At 49.6% G+C, this 17,259-nt stretch overlaps 1 protein-coding gene across 1 annotated transcript in view; it reads left to right on the top strand.

Annotated features, from left to right (window-relative positions):
- MAP2K6 (mitogen-activated protein kinase kinase 6) overlaps window positions 1–17,259 on the top strand; it is a 563,107-nt gene that overhangs the window by 313,383 nt on the left and 232,465 nt on the right. The window lies entirely within an intron of this gene.

The raw sequence follows: 17,259 nt of genomic DNA on the forward strand, positions 1-17,259 counted from the left end.
GGCCGAGCACCCGGCGAAGCTCCTGGAGAGGCCCCGGTCGAGCTCTAAGGCAGAGGAGGAGCGTGGCAGTGCCCCCTCCCTCAAGGATAAGGCGGTGAGCGCACCTAAGGTGGTGAAGGCCTTGATCCATCCGACCAAGCCCTCTATCGAAACGGTCGCGGCGGCCCTGGCTCAGCCTGTGGAGGCTGCACCAGTGGTGGTGACCTCAGGGCCCAGAATCTCCCTGCCTCCTCGGAGGGAGTCTTCTTTTGTGCCCATCGATAGGACCCCCGTGAAACCCTCCGTGGGGAAGAAGAAGGGGGGGCAGGGCGTCGTCGTAGATTCGGCCTCAACCTCAGAAGAGGAGCTGATCGAGGTCTTAAGCCACGGCCTAGGCGTGGAAGAAGGCCAGCCCGTCGGAATGGACCCCGACGCAGGTGACGACGACGACATCGTCGAGGATACCGACGGGGCCCCTGCTCGCCCGTCGGATTCCCCTCTGCCAGCGCCGCAAGACAACTCGGCGGCCATTTTGTTGGCCATACAGTCCTTATGCTCCGAGATAAGGACGAGGCTACCGTTACCGACGGAGGAACCTCTCCCGTCGGGGGATCCAGAACCGGGACCTTCTGGTGTTCCCCCTACCAAGAAAAGAAGGATCCATCCACCACCTCCTTTTCAACCGTCGCGCCCCGTCCAGCCCTCCTCCCCGTCCACCCGAGGGGATGATACGGGGACTGACACGGCAGCGACGGGTACGGACGACGAGGCATACGACGAGGATATTCCGTCGTCGCCTCCCACCAGGGCTTCTCCGCCCGACGAGATCGGATCTTTCCACTCCATGATCTCCAGGGCTTCCGAGCTTTTCCAACTCTGCCCTGAGGAGAAGAAAAAGGAAGGCTTCCTTTATCAGCGGCGCGAGGCCAAGAGGAAGACGGTCCTCGCAGTGCCTCTGTTGGACGACATTTGGGATGAGGGCCTTTCCCTCCTCAAGAACCCTTCCACGACGCCAGCTAGAAGAGACCGGTACGAGAAAAAGTACCGGGTCCCGGACACGGCCCCCCTATGCCTCCGGGCGCAGCCTACCCCGGATTCCGTCGTCTCCGCGGCAGCCAGGAAGAAAGCGGGGGGGGGTGCGGCCTCCACATCGACTTCCCCGCCGGACGGCGAGGGAAAGAAATTGGATGCTATGGGACGTAGAGTCATCTCGTCGGCAGCGACGACGATTAAAGCGGCCAACGCCTTGGCTATCGTGGCTCGCTACGACAGGGAGCTCTGGTACAAGATAGCTCCCCTGCTGGATTTTCTGCCGGACGACAAGAGGGCGGAGGCCCTGGAGATCCTGCAGGAAGGTGAGGTGGCCTCGGACCACGCCATCACCGTGGCGACGGACATCGCCGACACTGGGTTCCGCCAGCTGGGCAACGGCGTTTGCCTTCGACGTCGTGGATGGCTCAAAGCTACGGACTTCCGGCAGGACGTCCAGACCAGAGTCCTGGACATGCCCTTCGACGGGAACAACCTGTTTGGGAAGACAGTGGACGATTCCCTTCAGGCCATCAAGGCGGATACTGAGACGGCCCGGGCCCTTGGAGTTCTGCAGCAACGACGGACGCCCTTTCGGAGCGGCGGAGGCAAGGGCGCCTCCAAAGGTTCCTGGGGCGGTTTCGCTTCCTACCGTCAAGCGGCCCGCTCGTCGTCGCAAGAGGCCTACAGAGGACGAGGCAAGTCTAGCGGACCCCGCCGTCGTCGCCAAGGAGGTCAAGGCGGCAAGGCCGCGTCCAAGCAGGATTGAACCGGCCGTGGGGTCGGGCCCCCACCGAAGCACCCCGGTGGGAGGCCGGCTGGCGGGCTTCGTCAGCGTGTGGGAGTCCATCTCCACCGACCGTTGGGTGCTGGACGCCCTGGCCCGGGGCCACGCGCTCGAGTTTCAAAGAAGGTGCCCGCGCGTCCCCCCCGTGGCCAAGAAAGAACTTCACGTCCCTCAACTTCTCCTGGAGGTAAAGGCGATGCTCAGAAAGGGCGCCATCGAACTGGTCCCAAAGAGGCTTCGGGGCTCCGGAGTCTACTCGAGATACTTCCTCGTGAAGAAGAAGACGGGAGGATGGCGCCCCATCCTAGACCTGCGACGTCTGAACAAGTTCATCAAGGCGCAGAAGTTCCGGATGGTCACCCTCCAGCACGTCCTGGGTCAGCTGGAGGAAGGAGACTTCCTATCGTCGTTGGATTTGGAGGATGCCTACTTCCACATTCCCATCCTAAAGGGGCACCGAAAATTCCTCAGGTTCGTGGTCCAGGGGCGTCATTACCAGTTCAAAGCCCTTCCCTTCGGACTACGGTCGGCACCCAGGGTATTCACCAAGTGCCTCGCACCGGTGGCGGCGCAGCTGCGCCGCGAGGGGATTCACGTCTACCCCTACCTGGACGACTGGCTCATCCGCGCCAAGACGAGGGAGCTCGCCGTGGTCCACACGGCAAGGACCGTCCAACTCCTCACGGACCTGGGATTCTCCGTGAACTACGCCAAATCCCACCTGGTGCCCGCGCAAGTCGCACTGTTTCTGGGAGCGAGGCTCGACACAGTGTCCCTTCTGGCCTCCCCGTCGGAGGAGAGGACCAGGACCATCTTGGGCAAGGTGCAACGGATGTTGGTGGCCGACGCGGCCAAAGTGAGGTCCATCAAGTCCCTCCTCGGGATGATGTCTTCCTGCATCTACCTCATTCCCATGTGCAGGCTCCGGATGCGCCCGTTGCAAGAATTCCTGGATGCGCGCTGGATCCAGACGACTGGCAGCTTCGAGGAAAGGATCAAGCTCGACGAGAGTTTCCGACGAGCGATACGGTGGTGGGGCACCCGCGCGCATCTGACGGCGGGCATGGACTTCCAGACCCCAGCCCACCAGGAGACTGTGACCACGGATGCCTCCCTGGAAGGGTGGGGAGCGCACACCGAAAATCTGCACGCAAGGGGACTCTGGCTCCCGACGGAGAAGTCCCTGCATATCAACGTCCTGGAGCTCCGTGCAGTGTTTTGGGCCCTCAGGTCCTTCCTTCCGTCCCTCAAGGGCAAGGTGGTGAGGATCTTCACCGACAACACCACCACCATGTTTTACATCAGGAAACAGGGCGGAACCAGGTCCCCAGCGCTGTCCAAGGAGGCGCAGGACCTGTGGCATTGGGCCGTCGCCCAAGGGATTTTTCTGGTGCCGTTTCATCTGGCAGGGATAAAAAACACCATCGCCGACTCACTCAGCAGGGAGCTGCGCTCGTGCCACGAGTGGGAACTACGGCAGGATCTGGTGGATCGCCTCTTCCGACGGTGGGGCACACCCCAGATCGACCTGTTCGCGACGGCGACGAACACCAAGTGCCGGAGGTTCGCCAGCAGGTTTCCCCAGACGAGGAGCATGGGCGATGCGTTCTCGTTCCCCTGGGAGGGCCTGTTCCTCTACGCGTTCCCTCCCTTGCCTCTGCTAATCCGGCTCGTCAACCAGCTCAAGAGGTCACGGTGCAGGATGATCCTCGTCGCACCTGCGTGGCCGAGGCAGATATGGTTCCCGGACTTGCTGGACTTGTCAGCGTCCCCGCCGATCAAGCTGCCGGCGGACGCGGATCTACTCTCCAGGGAAGGAGGCGCCATCCTCCACCACGACCCGAAGTCGCTGAACTTGCAGGCCTGGCTCCTGCAGCGCTAGAGTTTGGAGGATACGACATACCGGCCGATTGCAGAGAGGTTCTTGCAAAGGCCAGGGCGTCCTCGACTCTTAAATGCTACGGACACAAATGGAAGAGGTTCTCTGTCTGGTGCCACGCACAGAAGATTAACCCTCTACGGATTACGGCCCCCCAAGTACTGCCGTACCTGCTGACGCTGGCCAGAGCTGGTCTGGCACACGCGTCCATCAAGATTCATCTTGCTGCGATCTCCCGATACACCAGAACCACGGGGCGGACGTCCTTGTGGTCTCATCGTCTGGTGAAAGAGTTCATGAAGGGACTGTTCAGATCGTTCCCGCCGGTGAAGGCTCCGGCCCCGGCGTGGGAGCTCAACGTGGTGCTGACCAAGCTCATGGGACCTCCGTTCGAGCCTCTGCACTCGGCCCCGTTGAAGTTTCTATCGTGGAAAACAGCTTTTCTTGTGGCCATCACCTCCGCACGACGAGTGGGAGAGATCCAGGCCCTTTCCTGCAAGGCCCCGTACTTGACTTTCCACGACACGAGGGTAGTGCTCAGGACGCACCCCTCCTTCATGCCCAAGGTACCGTCGGACTTCCATCTCAACGAACCCTTGGTGTTACCTGTGTTCTTCCCGTCGCCTTCGTCGCCGGCTGAGAGGACTTTGCACTCGCTGGATGTAGCTAGAGCGCTGAAGTTCTACGTGGACCGCACGAAGGGTTTTCGGAAGACGTCACAACTCTTTGTGAACTTTGGACCTGTCAATCAGGGGAAGGCTCTCTCGAAGGCTTCCATCTCCAGATGGCTCTCCGGCTGTATCATGTGCTGTCACCGGTTGGCAAACCGACCGCTGCCTGGCCGTCCGAGAGCCCATTCCACCAGAGCGATCGCAGCTACCACGGCGTTCCTATCTGGTGTGCCCCTGCTGGACATATGCAGGGCTGCTACGTGGAGGTCGACGCACACCTTCACGAAATTCTACTGCGTCGACCGGGATTCCAGGGAGGAGTCCAGGGTCGGCCAAGCAGTGCTGCGCAACCTGTTCGCCTGAGGTGAGCCTGGTGAGGAGGTAAGATGCTTAATGTTGAGTTGATGTGATGCTTAATATTGAGCCTTTGCCACCTCCCGTGGTTGTGCATGTGTGTACTGCTATGTATTCTTTATTCATGAGCATGTGAATCCATGCCAGACCCCATGCTGGAGAAGGAACAAGTTACTTACCTGTAACTGTTGTTCTCCAGCATGGGTCTGGCATGGATTCACATGCGAACCCTCCCGCCTACCCCTCTGCGGCTCTTCACTTGGTCATACTGCCACTTCACGTGCTTCCAAATCTGAAGATGGCTGCCAGAGGCGGTGCTTAGGTAGAGGGCAGTCATTGGCTGTGGTCAGTATGACGCAGAGACCAGTGATTGGTTATTACTACGAAAGACAGATCAGAAACGAAACTGATACTGGTTTTTTCTTTACCGAGGATTCCCAGCCTGACGACGGGGAATATTCATGAGCATGTGAATCCATGCCAGACCCATGCTGGAGAACAACAGTTACAGGTAAGTAACTTGTTCCTTATTCTCAAATAAAAAAAGTCACACCCATGCAAGGATATTAATCATATTATAAAATTCGCCTCTCACTCCACTGAAGCACTGGAAAATAAAAGAATTGTTCTCCGGTATACTGCTCCAGCATTTCCACCAATGATTAATTTATAAACCTAGGTGTCGGGGACCATAATATGTATCTGGAGACTTGCCACTGCAGCCCACTGTGCTCACATGCAGTGGCAGCCTTACTGACCGTAGGCGGACGCCTTGTCTTTAACATTTAGCTCAGAGTCTTGTGGCTATTTCACAAGGTAACTTTCCCTTGCCCTGTTAAACCTGGCGGACATGACACAACGGTGCTCTGAAATAGCCTCCTGGTACGATAAAGCCAACAAAAGCAGACCCAGCTGAACTGAAACAGTTGCCAAGAGGGGTCTGAATTCCTCCCGAGGAAATATTCACAGAAAAGCATCAGCACAATGCTTCTTGCTCTAAGAAGGTATTGCTGCATACAAATGTAAAGTTTTAGAGTTTTGGAGAGCAGAGTTGCATCAGAGGGTTGGGTACTCCTTTAAATGTTCTTCCAATGAGTCTTCTAAGAGCCATACACATGTCTTTGCAAGCATCCTTATGCCCAAGGTATGTAGATTTAAACACCAGTTTGCAACCTTCCCAATGCCCCAAAAGTGTGGCACATAGCATAATGAAAACATGCATTGTCAATGCCAATAGTTTTGGCGTTTACTGGTATTTGCATTTTGCATTTATGGGTCCCAGGGTGCAAGGAGGAGAATGAAAAGTTTTAAAGGAGGATGTGATAAGCGATGCAGGTGTGCAATGAACGAGATGGGGGAAGGAAGCCATTGATGGAGAGTGACGATGATGAGCAAGAGGAAATGTGAGCGAGAAGGGGTGAGAGAGCAAGAGAAAAAGTGAGTGTGAGAGGAAGGATGAGAGAAAAAAGGGCTGATAGCAAAGGTGAGAGTTGGAGAAGACGGAATAAGGGGAAATCTTAGAGAGAGAACACCCATGGAGAGAGCGAGAACACCCACGGAGAGTGACAGCGTGTACGGGTAGAGAGAGCGAGCGATAGCACACACAGGAAAGAGAGGCCGACAGCATGCACAGAGAGTGACAGTGCACAGATAGATAGAGCGAGAGCACGCAGAGAGACAGAGTGACAGCGTGCACCGAGAGAGCATGTGGGAAGAGAGAGAGCAACAACGTGTGGAGAGAGCATAATTGTTATAAAAATTGATGATGCAGCAGCAATAGAAGCCTTTGTGGCAGCAACCTCTAGGAGTGTGGCTTTCATTTTTACACTGAACATAAACATGGGATAATGAAGGTCTCAGAAAAGCAAAAGATAGATTGAACCTCCCTAGATCCCACCCCTTAGTCGGAGACGTCCAGACAAAGAAACCAAACATTTTCATAAGAGAAAATGCAGCTATTGCTGGATGAACGGGAACCTAATTTTCCTTTGTTTTAGGAGAAGACAGAAAGAACAACCCCATCTACTGGGCTTAGACCATAGAGCACACACACCCAGTAGCCAAAACAATGTTGAGTAAGAAATCCATCAGTGCCGGACGTGTACTTAGGTTTTGTAAATGCAGCATAACATGTTAGGTAAGCGACTCTAATGAAATATCATATTTACTGCCTGATTAATGGAATTATTTGCACCGAAAACGCAGATTTGCGTGCCTTTCTGCCCGAAAATCCCCATACTTCAAACAGGGATTTTCAGGCAGAAAGGTGCGCAAATCTCAGTTTTCGGCGCAAATAGTTCCATGAATCAGGCTGTAAGTGTGCAGCGTTTGGGTGCGTGATGCAGATTTGCTGGGAGCCGTAACTCACTTAAGTCTTTGAAGTAAGGGAACTTATTGGGTGGGTGCAAACCATTAAAAAAAAGTGAGAGCCCACTAGGGGAAAGGCATGTGTACATAATCAGAGGTGCATTCTCAGATCAACAAGGGTAGTACGTTCTCCTGTCCTTGACGGTCAACTGAGCTGGGGTTAAGTATCAAACAGTGGACACAGTGACAGGGAATTATCTGGTAACCACCACCAATAACATGGAAAAGTGGCATTCCCATCATCTCCTCTCTTTAAATGGCATATCAAACGAGTAGGCCAGTCTGTTCTAATTCATGCCTCAGTTTAACACTGCGACGTTAAAAACACAGTAACCATTTAGAGTATCGTGCTGCACGCAGTGCAGTTCCTTAAGACAACTGGGCCTCAAAACACTGCAGAGAGCTCCCAATTTCTACATCAGCCCACAGCATGGGCTAGACTCAGAAAGATAAAACTCTGCCCAATGCTTCTAAACACTTAACACTGTAGCAAGCTCTCCAACTCATCACGTTACACACAGAAACAAAGTGTACTCCACCATAGAACTGTACGATACATAAGCACTTGGCTAAAGGCAAGGAAGAATGTCAAAACGGCGCAGCTAAATAGACGGCCGGGCGCACGCCCCTTGAAATTCCAGTCAACAAGTTGTAAATATTTTCCACTGTATCCAGTTACAGCATATGCCTTTTTGGATATTGGACTAGATAAGGGAATTCCCCTGATTAAATACAAATACCAGTGGAAACACATAGGCACTAGTAACCAGCCACAAGAGGTATCAAAGCAATTAACTTTCGTAGCCGCTCACAGCCGGAGCCACTCACAGCCGTAGACAGCCGTAGCCGCTCACAGCCGTAGACAGCCGTAGCCACTCACAGCCGTAGACAGCCGGAGCCACTCACAGCCGTAGACAGCCGTAGCCGCTCACAGCCGTAGACAGCCGTAGCCACTCACAGCCGTAGACAGCCGTAGCCGCTCACAGCCGTAGACAGCCGTAGCCACTCACAGCCGTAGACAGCCGTAGCCACTCACAGCCGTAGACTCTGTTTAAACACCTATAATGCCAGAAAGTGAACCCAGTACAAACCATTTGTAACTGATCAACCAGGATTTCCACTAGGTTTGTGCGAGTGAGTGAGTGAGGAAGGCTGTCTGTGGGGGAAGGGGATTGGAATGGATTGAACTGATTGAACTGATTGACAAAATCCTCACAATCGCCCAAAAATGCTGCATGAAAAATTACTATTAAATATTGGTGAGAGAATTTTCAAAAATCAAAATAATTGCCACGTTTTAGATTTCTTTGGGTTGATTTGTTTTAAATAGTGTAAAGAGAGGTCTAGGACGAATTTACTGAAAAAAAATGGTCGCAAAGACCAAAAATTCTAGCGGGGGTCACCCCCGCAGCCTTCTGTTTAAAAAAAAAAAAGAAAAAAAGAAACGGAGGCTGCGGGGGTGTCCCCTGCATCGCCCCGCTCACTATACTTCATGGTATAGTGAGCGGGGGACACCCCCGCAGCCTTCCGTTTAAAAAAGAGAAAAGAAAAGGACCTTGCAGCGCTGGTTCCTGATCACGGAAGTGAAAGGGAACTGGCGCTGCAGGTACCAGCGTGAAGATGAAAGTAAGTGGGGTTTGTTTATGTTGTGGGTGGGGGTGTGCTGAGGGTGTGGGTGGGGGGGATGTTATGGGTGTGTTGTCTGTTTGAGAATGTATGTGTGTTCGCATGAGAAAGGTGCAAACGTTTGGTAGTTCGCACCTTTCTCATGCGAACGGTTTGCCCGTGGTAGATTCAGCCACAGGCAAATCACTTAGAGAGAGCACTTTAGATGGCATCAAAAGAGAAATGGAGTGGGAGTGTCTTTAGGAGGAAAACCAACCTTTTAGAAAAAATGAGTGGATGACATTTTGGAAGGTGGTGCATTACTGTGCAAAGGTCAGGTGTGAGGATGCCCATTGTTACCCAACTTACCACACTCTGTGTGTTTTATATGTAGTGTCATGTGTATGCAGCTTTCATATGGGGGGGGAGAGAAGGAGGGAGGGTGTGTATGTTCATCATTATTCGGTACTCTTGCACGGAAGTGTGTCGCTAGTCTGCTCATAGCCACACACACACACACACACACACACACACACACACACACCACTCCAATTACCTGCAAAGACCACTGTGATTAGCCATCCAATGATAGATTGCTGCGGAGCTGGGCTTTTTTTCACTTGGGGTGCACCCAACCTCAATGTAACGTTCTAGATGCAGCACAGGCGTCCAAATAATCCCATCATGTGAGTTTCCTTGATAAGGACCCCGAAACCAAAGCTCACTCTACAGGCTGTCATGGCAGCCATGCTCTCGACTGTCTTCCGAAGGCCAGGAACATGCAGATATTCCCTTCCTCTGTCACAGACGTTCATGCAGATGCTTTTTATGGCTCTTCTACTTGTGGACTTTTGACTCGCCAGCACTACTCAGTCGGAAGCTCTGTTTTGTCGCCCTGCTTGTACATTAACGTACACTACCCAGTGTATTCCTAGCGCTGCGACGCCCAATGCATTTATATTTGGAACTGTTAATCTTCTCCAAGCTGATACCGGTTTTCTGTTACAATTTACCTACAACAAGAAGACCCATTCGTGTTTGAATTTCTGCATTTGTTGCTATTTTCTCTAGGTTAATACAATGTTTATATTTTAAAAGATCACAGAGTGTGTGGTGTGTGTCTGACCGTGTCTCTCAACAATTCCAGCACCATCATTATTTATACATACATATATGTATGTACTACAAGTTGCTGTGCTTAAGCAGCGTCTGGAGAGCACCCAGCGCAAGCTCTGTGTCCTTATGTAAATTGAGGTGAGCAGGTGTATGCAAGGGAGTGGCTCTTTGTCCGTGGGCCGCGAGGAAGAAACTCGGTAACAGTATGGCATGCTTCACACCCTGAACAGTGGGGCTGTGCGGAGAACTGTACATGAGAAGGAAGAAGGGTGTCGAGTCACCGGGGAACCAAAGGATGAAGCTGTCCAAGAAGTGTGTCTTCGGTTTTGTGGGTATGCTCTCCTTGCTCGGGCTGGCTTTTTACTTTCAGTGGATCGCTGTGAACCCTGACTATTTCCCTGCCGTGAGAAACTTTGGTCTCTCCCAACAAAACACTGGTGAGTTGGGCTTGAATCAGGGGAGAATGTGGCCAGGTTTGTGGTGAATATGTGTCCGAGGAATCTAGGAACAATGGAGTACAAAATAAATGTAGCTCAGCAATAGTAGTTATTGTTCTCCAATGTAATCGTGCCATGATTAACAACTTTGGAGGGATGACGCGCTGAGGTGGCCCTGACAGGATTTAAACCTGCCCCTGCAATTTGACCCAGTGAAGCAAAAGAGACATTTACTCCTCGACTTCTTTTGGCTTTGGATTTTATTTGGAATGTATTCTCTATTCTACCAAGCCTTGGGTCGGCAAGGTTCAACGGCCTCGTACCGGGTGCTGCTCTTCTGATTACGGGTGTCCTTCCCTTACAGACATGTGGCACTACGAGCAGGAGACTGCATTCCTGGGGGAGTGGAGTCCTTTCAGCGCACCATCTTTTTCCTGATCACCGCCAGCATCATACCCAACGGCTTCAACATGCTTTCAGCTGTTTTCCTGTCTGCTAACCCAAAGTACCACGGTCTGGTGCTCGCCGGTGTCTGCCTGAACGCCGCCTGGAGGAACCTCAGTCTGCCCTGGGAGGCACTGCCAGACGAGACCTTTGCAGAGAGCAGAACATAGATCACTCCACGGCCGACTTTAATAATAGTATGACAGGAGTTGAACTGACAAAAAGGATTGGTGCATACAAATGAAAATATAACTCACATCTAGTTTTGTGCATTTATTTTGCTGCAACTTTGGAGCGCTACACAGCTCCCCGGAACAGCAGAAGGCTGGCAGACGTGAGAGAGAAGGTGAAGGCCTGGCCGGTGCTTCGGTCATTTAATCGCCAATGCCATACACTGCTCCCAAACTCCCCTTTACAGTTTTTCTTTACATTAGCAATGTGCTGGCAATATTTTGGTGGTTACTCCACCAGAATTCACCAAAAACAAAAAGGCACTACAAGCCTAAGACTACAATTAACAGGCGGGGTCAAGTGGCGTAGAAGTGGTCCTTCGTGAACGGCTATTCTGAACGTTTTGAGTCTTTCTACAGTGTTTACTAGTAAGGAGGAGCTGCAGCAACTGAACTTACATCAACAGCATAAAACCCCCATTAAGGCGCGGAGCGCGCATGGGGTGAAGTGGTCCTTCGTGGTCACTTGTGGGCAGGCGAGGCAGATGAGTGCCGGGACGGACCTCTCCGCCCACATAGATCTTTCCAGTGGCCAAAACCATCAGAAACTTATCACCGCAGCAACCATGCGGCAAGTAGCATGAGCAGCACCTGGGGTAGCGAGTGGGAGACTGCGGGAGAATATTCTCCTTTGATCCCTCGTGTCTATCCGTTACCGGGTCTTATTGTTATTTGAAATCGCCTGACATGCCCCCTAAAGCAAGAACTGCTAAATTAATTACAATCTGAGGAAGAATAAGGGCAAACCAAAAGAGGATACGTCGGCTCCTGGCACCGATAGGGTACCGTGCATTCCTATTGCACTGCCGAGCGAATGTGGCACTATTCCGGCACTATTTCAACGCTCATTGCCAAAGACATGGCGCAAGAGGAAACTATTGCCTCTATACATAATGGCTTGATTCCCATTGATACCACGAACTATGAGGACATCGATAACAACTCTCTGTTGGATCTTTGTCTCTCAATCCAACGTTCGATGGTGCCGCCCCGAGCTAATGGAGCATCACCAAATGAGAAGAAGCAGAATAATCCACAAAAAGCAGTATTGACAGTGGCGGCGCAGGCATTACATTCTGAAATTGGTCCCTCACCAGAAGTGGCCACGAGGCGGCTCTCAGAATCTCCTAATCTCCAAATACATATTGAGGATTCGGCTACCCTGAATGAAAGCCGACAAGCTGAAGTATCCCTATCTAAGGCAATCGCGATAGCGGACCTTCAAGCGTCCATGTCATCGTTGCAATTTGCCCTTAAAATTATTTTGAAGTTATATGGAAGAATCCACGTGAATACGGTACTCAGGCTGAATTTGCAGGATTCCGGGCAAACCACAGAGAATGCGCCGGCTAATAAAACCGCGGAGGCTGCTCCAGCAAATGCAGAAATAATTTTATCTGAAGAGATGCCAGCAGAATCCACTGAAAATTCTGTGGCCTTCTTCTCTCGGAAGCAGAAGAAAAGGGCTAAAAAGGCTGCTGCAAAAAAAGCCCAGATACCAGTAGCATCACAGCCCTTGGAAACTGTTAGACAGAATTCTGTGCAGTTCCTTTGGCGACCACTGTAATAAGATTAAGACTACACAAGTAAGCAATAAACCCAATTGGTAGCAGTCTGCACTACCCAGATTTACCTGGTAGCTGTGGCTGAGCAGTCAGACCTCTCTCAAGAAGAGTAGGGCAGTATATAGAGTATACACAATAGGGCTAGAAACACAGTAGAGCAAACAAACACTGACCAGAGCTTTGTATCAAAAGTATATAATTATTTATTTAAAACACTCTTTAGGCAATACACTAGCACTCTAAATCAAAAGCAAGTTAAAACACAGTCAGGTAAAGTATAGACACCTCCCTTGATAACTATTAGACAAGTCAGAGTTAAAGCACCACTATTTGTTAAAACAGATGTGAGCGTGTAACCTAGATGGCACTCCAATAGTTAAGTTAAAGGGAGAGAAAAAGGCAGAGCATAAAAATAAAACAGTTCCCAACACTTTTAGAAGTTCAAAGCAAGGGAATAAAGGCAGTATACACTGTAGAGCCAAAGTTCATAGGCCAGGCCCACTTTAAATGGAGCAAAGCGAAATGTGCCCCAGATCACGCAGTTTAAAATGCACTAAAAGTCTTTGCAGAATGTTCAAAAGAGGTTGGGGTGATTCAAGAAGTAAAGTTAGTAGGTATGGGGCCATCCCAGTTGGAAAGCCAAGGATTTAAGGGTCACCTTTAGCAATCCGTGGAAAGGGAGGCCAGGCAGAACACAGTACCTTAAAGAGAGAGGCAGCTCCAGTGGTGGCAGTTGTTCCTGGCAGTGGTTGCAGTTCGTTGTTTCGACCAGGGGAAGAGAGCATCTCGTCGAGGAGGAAACTTGGAGTCGTTGCATTGCCCAGGGATGAAACCAGCCGCAGAGTTCGTCGGTTAAAAGGTGCGTTCCTTTTATTTGCGGTCAAAGTGGTGAAACTTGCTTATCCGGCCGTCGGGGTGCTTGGCACGGGTGATTCGACCAAGAGACGTCTTTGTAAGTCGAAAGGGGCAAACTGGTTGATCCCACCAGCTCAAAGGAAGAAGACTCGTTCAGCAGAAGGTCATCTCTTGTCGTTGGGAAAGTGGTGAGGTTGTTGCAGCAGGGCTCCACCGGTGGTGTCGTCGTTGCAGATGGCTTAGCTTCTTCCCTTTTTGGATTCTTAGGTCCTGTGGCGACTTCTGAAGTTTCAGTCCCAAAAGCCCTGCTTTTATGCAGAAAAACACCCATTCAACAGCCTAGCTGTTGCTCAAACATACTAAGTGGTGAGCCGGGCGGCTCACCACTGTGCCAATCAGAATAGAGTGCGACTTGGGTTGCTAAGGCAACGCAGTCCAGGGTGCCAATTCCCCTCCCCACACAACCTGTGGAACCCAGACACAGTGGCACCATTTGGAGGGCTTCTGTGGAGAAGGCCGCCAAAAAGTGGAACAAAGGACTCAACCTTGGTTAGAGTTACAGAGACGGACACGAACGTCATTTTAGAAAAGAGTTCTGGCAAAAAGACCCAACCGTTGATTTAATATTAAATAAATAAACTGGCGGTATCTTTAACATTGCACCAAAAAGTGGTGCGTTTAAAATCAATGGGAAAATCCCATAGGAAATATTCCGGTGGAATATTTTGCATGGTAACCACTGCCACCAGCCAGAAACTCGACAAGGGGGGACTGGACAGTGCCCCCTTGAAAACAGACCCAGGGCAATCGAATGAACCCTTCCAGTACTTCCACAATATGATGGTTTGTACTGGTTCTGTTCACAATTTTGGACTAGTAAAGTCAATGGTGACTTTACATGCCCTGGGAGACAGTAGTCAGTCCCCGGGTATGGAGTCTATGTTTGGGGGTCACTATGACACCCGTGGGTTACTGCACTGAAGGTGCTGTGTAACACATACACAGAAACAGATGCTACCGTATGGAGTAAAAGACCCCATAGCCCATAAGCACAAAAAGAGCCAAAGACATACCTCAAATCATGCCTAAGAGTGGGAGGAAAAGAGTCTCCTCTTAGCAGGAGAAAAAACAAACCCCAAAAATCCAGCAAAGCTGCTGGGGGACTCACTAGGGTTGGGAAATTAGCCTTATAAGAGAATTATCCCTAACAGAAACTGCTAATCCTTTATCTAAAAAATCACGGAAAAGAGCCCTTAAGACTAAAAAGTGTCTGGATAAAGGTCCAGGAACACTTACTAGTTGGGTATTGACTGAAAAGACCAATGAGATATCAGTGGTTAACAGTAGTAACCAGGCCTCCGACCTTTCTGACAGCACTGATACTAGTATAAATACATTTTCCACCTCCTGTGGTAAACCCAAGATAAAGAAACAGGAGTATTCTGTATTAGAGGTGGAATACCCAGGCACACCCAGGGTCTCCTCGCAGGATGGTAACAAAATGTGCATATTAAAAAATCTGAATCAGAAAACGAGGGGTTTCAAGGTCAGCAGTGCTTTCCTGTTTACACAAGATACCGCAACTTAGAGTGATCCTTTCTGATGATTTTACTTTTGTGGAACCTTTAAAGGGGAATAATCCTAATGTAACGGCACTACACTGTAAAGTACTAGCCTCAGCACAACACAGCACATCCAGAGTCATAAAACCAGCTTGGCACAAGTTGGTCTAGGATTGAATGTTGATCCGGAGGCAGAAGATCCCTTGCTCTCTATGAAAGTTAATACTCTCAAAAACAATAAATGCAATAAGCCTACCCTGACGGAGGGCAAACAAGTGCAAATGAGTGACATTCAAAATACCCTCTATTGGCCAGCTGATGCCTTACCGTTAGTGTTGCATAAACCTTGAGTTTGCTCGTTATTGACATGGAACACACGTGGTTTTAAACACTTGCTTACACAGTCTGGTTCTCTACCCCTTATTACGAACCATTCTTTTTTCATGCTTCAAGAAACATGGTTGCTCTCTCCCATTGTTATAGATATATATGTTATATCACACTTTGGTTTCAAAGGAAAAGTGCGGAAGACCCTTTGGAGGCCTTTTAATAGTGGTTGAGAAAACAATTACCTCCAGACAAATTGTCACTCCCAACGAAGAATATGTTAAGGCTGTTGAAGTTAAGCTAATAGTTCAGGGAGTATGGGAAAACATACTGTTAGTGAATTTCTATAATCCCCCTGGTGCTTTCCATAGAGAATCTATTCAAGAACAGCTAAATGACTTATTCGCTTCTTGGAAGAGAGAGACATAGGGCAACTTTATAATAGCTGCAGTGATCTGAATTGCCATATCAAAGGAGGCGGTGGTACCACCTCAAATGAATTTTTGCAACCATATAGTCATATGGAACATAGCACTAATGACCCTGAGGGGGATTGGTGGTTGAGTTTTTTTGGAGGTTGGAATCTTGAAATAATCAATGGGCGCACATGTAGTGATTGCCCGGGTAACTACACCTGGAGGGCTGGGAGTGCGCAGAGTAGCCTTGACTATATATATTCACTAGTGGTGAGGTCACTATGATTGTTAATGATATGAATGTACATGTGAATGATTGGAGTGATCATGACGCATTAATCTTGACGATTGGAGATAAACCATGCCCCTAGTACTATAAAAACAGGCAACCTCCTAACTAATCATGCCACTACTAGAATAATATGGTCTGGGAAGAATATAGCAAAGGCTGGCCAAACAATTAAAGTTTGGGATATGAATTACTCTAGCCTGTTTAATTCTATGCCATTAGAGGACATAGAAAAATGGATCTATACCTTCTCTGGTAATCGTGCCACTTCTAGGTCCCTGATAACGATCAGTGATGTCCGTACATCCCAGGTATTTGATAAAGATATTCGGGACACTAAACGTATATTGAAAAGGGACATTCGTAAAATAAGAGTCAGTGGCAGAACAATAATGGATACTCGCAATGAAATTAGGAAACTAAAAAATAAATATCGCTTCTGGCTCAAATTACGGAAGAGAGACAAAAAACATGCAAGTTGGCAACATATTGTAAAGATATTTTGTTCAAGGAAATATTTGGGCACTCTTAGGGACGGCACGGGGAGTAGGATTATACCCCAGATAAACCCCTAAGTACACCAGAATGGGAAAAATACATTGAAAACCGTAATGGTACGGGAAACGAATCACCCCCCCCAACCCCGAACTATTCAAGTTCTCCCTCCCTTCAGTTACTGTGGATGAACTAATACTTAAGATCAGCCAACTAAAATCCTCTAGAGCCCCGGGACCTAACGGATTATCCAATATTGTAATGAAAAAGAATCCTTTATTCTGGGCTAATCTCCTAAAAATCCTGATTGACTAAATATTCAGGGAGGGCAGAATTCCCGCCACTTGGCAGACAAAGCTATTGATCCCAGTATTTAAAAAAGGGAATCTAACAGAACCCGGCAATTATCGACTTCTGTCAATGCTTGATTGTTCTGGTAAAATGTTTGCCTCTCTAGTACTGCAGAATCTACAAGCTTGGATTGATAATTTGGGGATCTTGGATCGTTTTCAGAGTGGTTTCAGAGCAGGATATTCGACCTCTCACAATTTATTTATAATGAACTTTAAATTTACTTTCGGAGTAAATGCGCTGCAGCCTAACAGTCCACCTCTTTATGCCTTCTACATAGATTTCAAGGCAGCATTTGATGTTGTGAATCGTAATATGATGTGGCACAAGTTGGAAATGCTGTCTCGTCCGGAGGGCTTGTTGTATTATTTGAAACTCTTCATAGTAATTCTCCAGTACAATTGAGATTGGATACGGGAGGTTCTATGACCAGTCCAATAGGGCAGAGTAGTGGTGCAAAGCAGGGATGTGTCACTGCACCCCTGCTTTACAACTTGTTTG

This window comes from Ambystoma mexicanum, chromosome 3q, assembly GCF_040938575.1.
Source record: "Ambystoma mexicanum isolate Mex_15411 chromosome 3q, UKY_AmexF1_1, whole genome shotgun sequence".
NCBI classification, from domain to species: Eukaryota; Metazoa; Chordata; class Amphibia; order Caudata; family Ambystomatidae; genus Ambystoma; species Ambystoma mexicanum.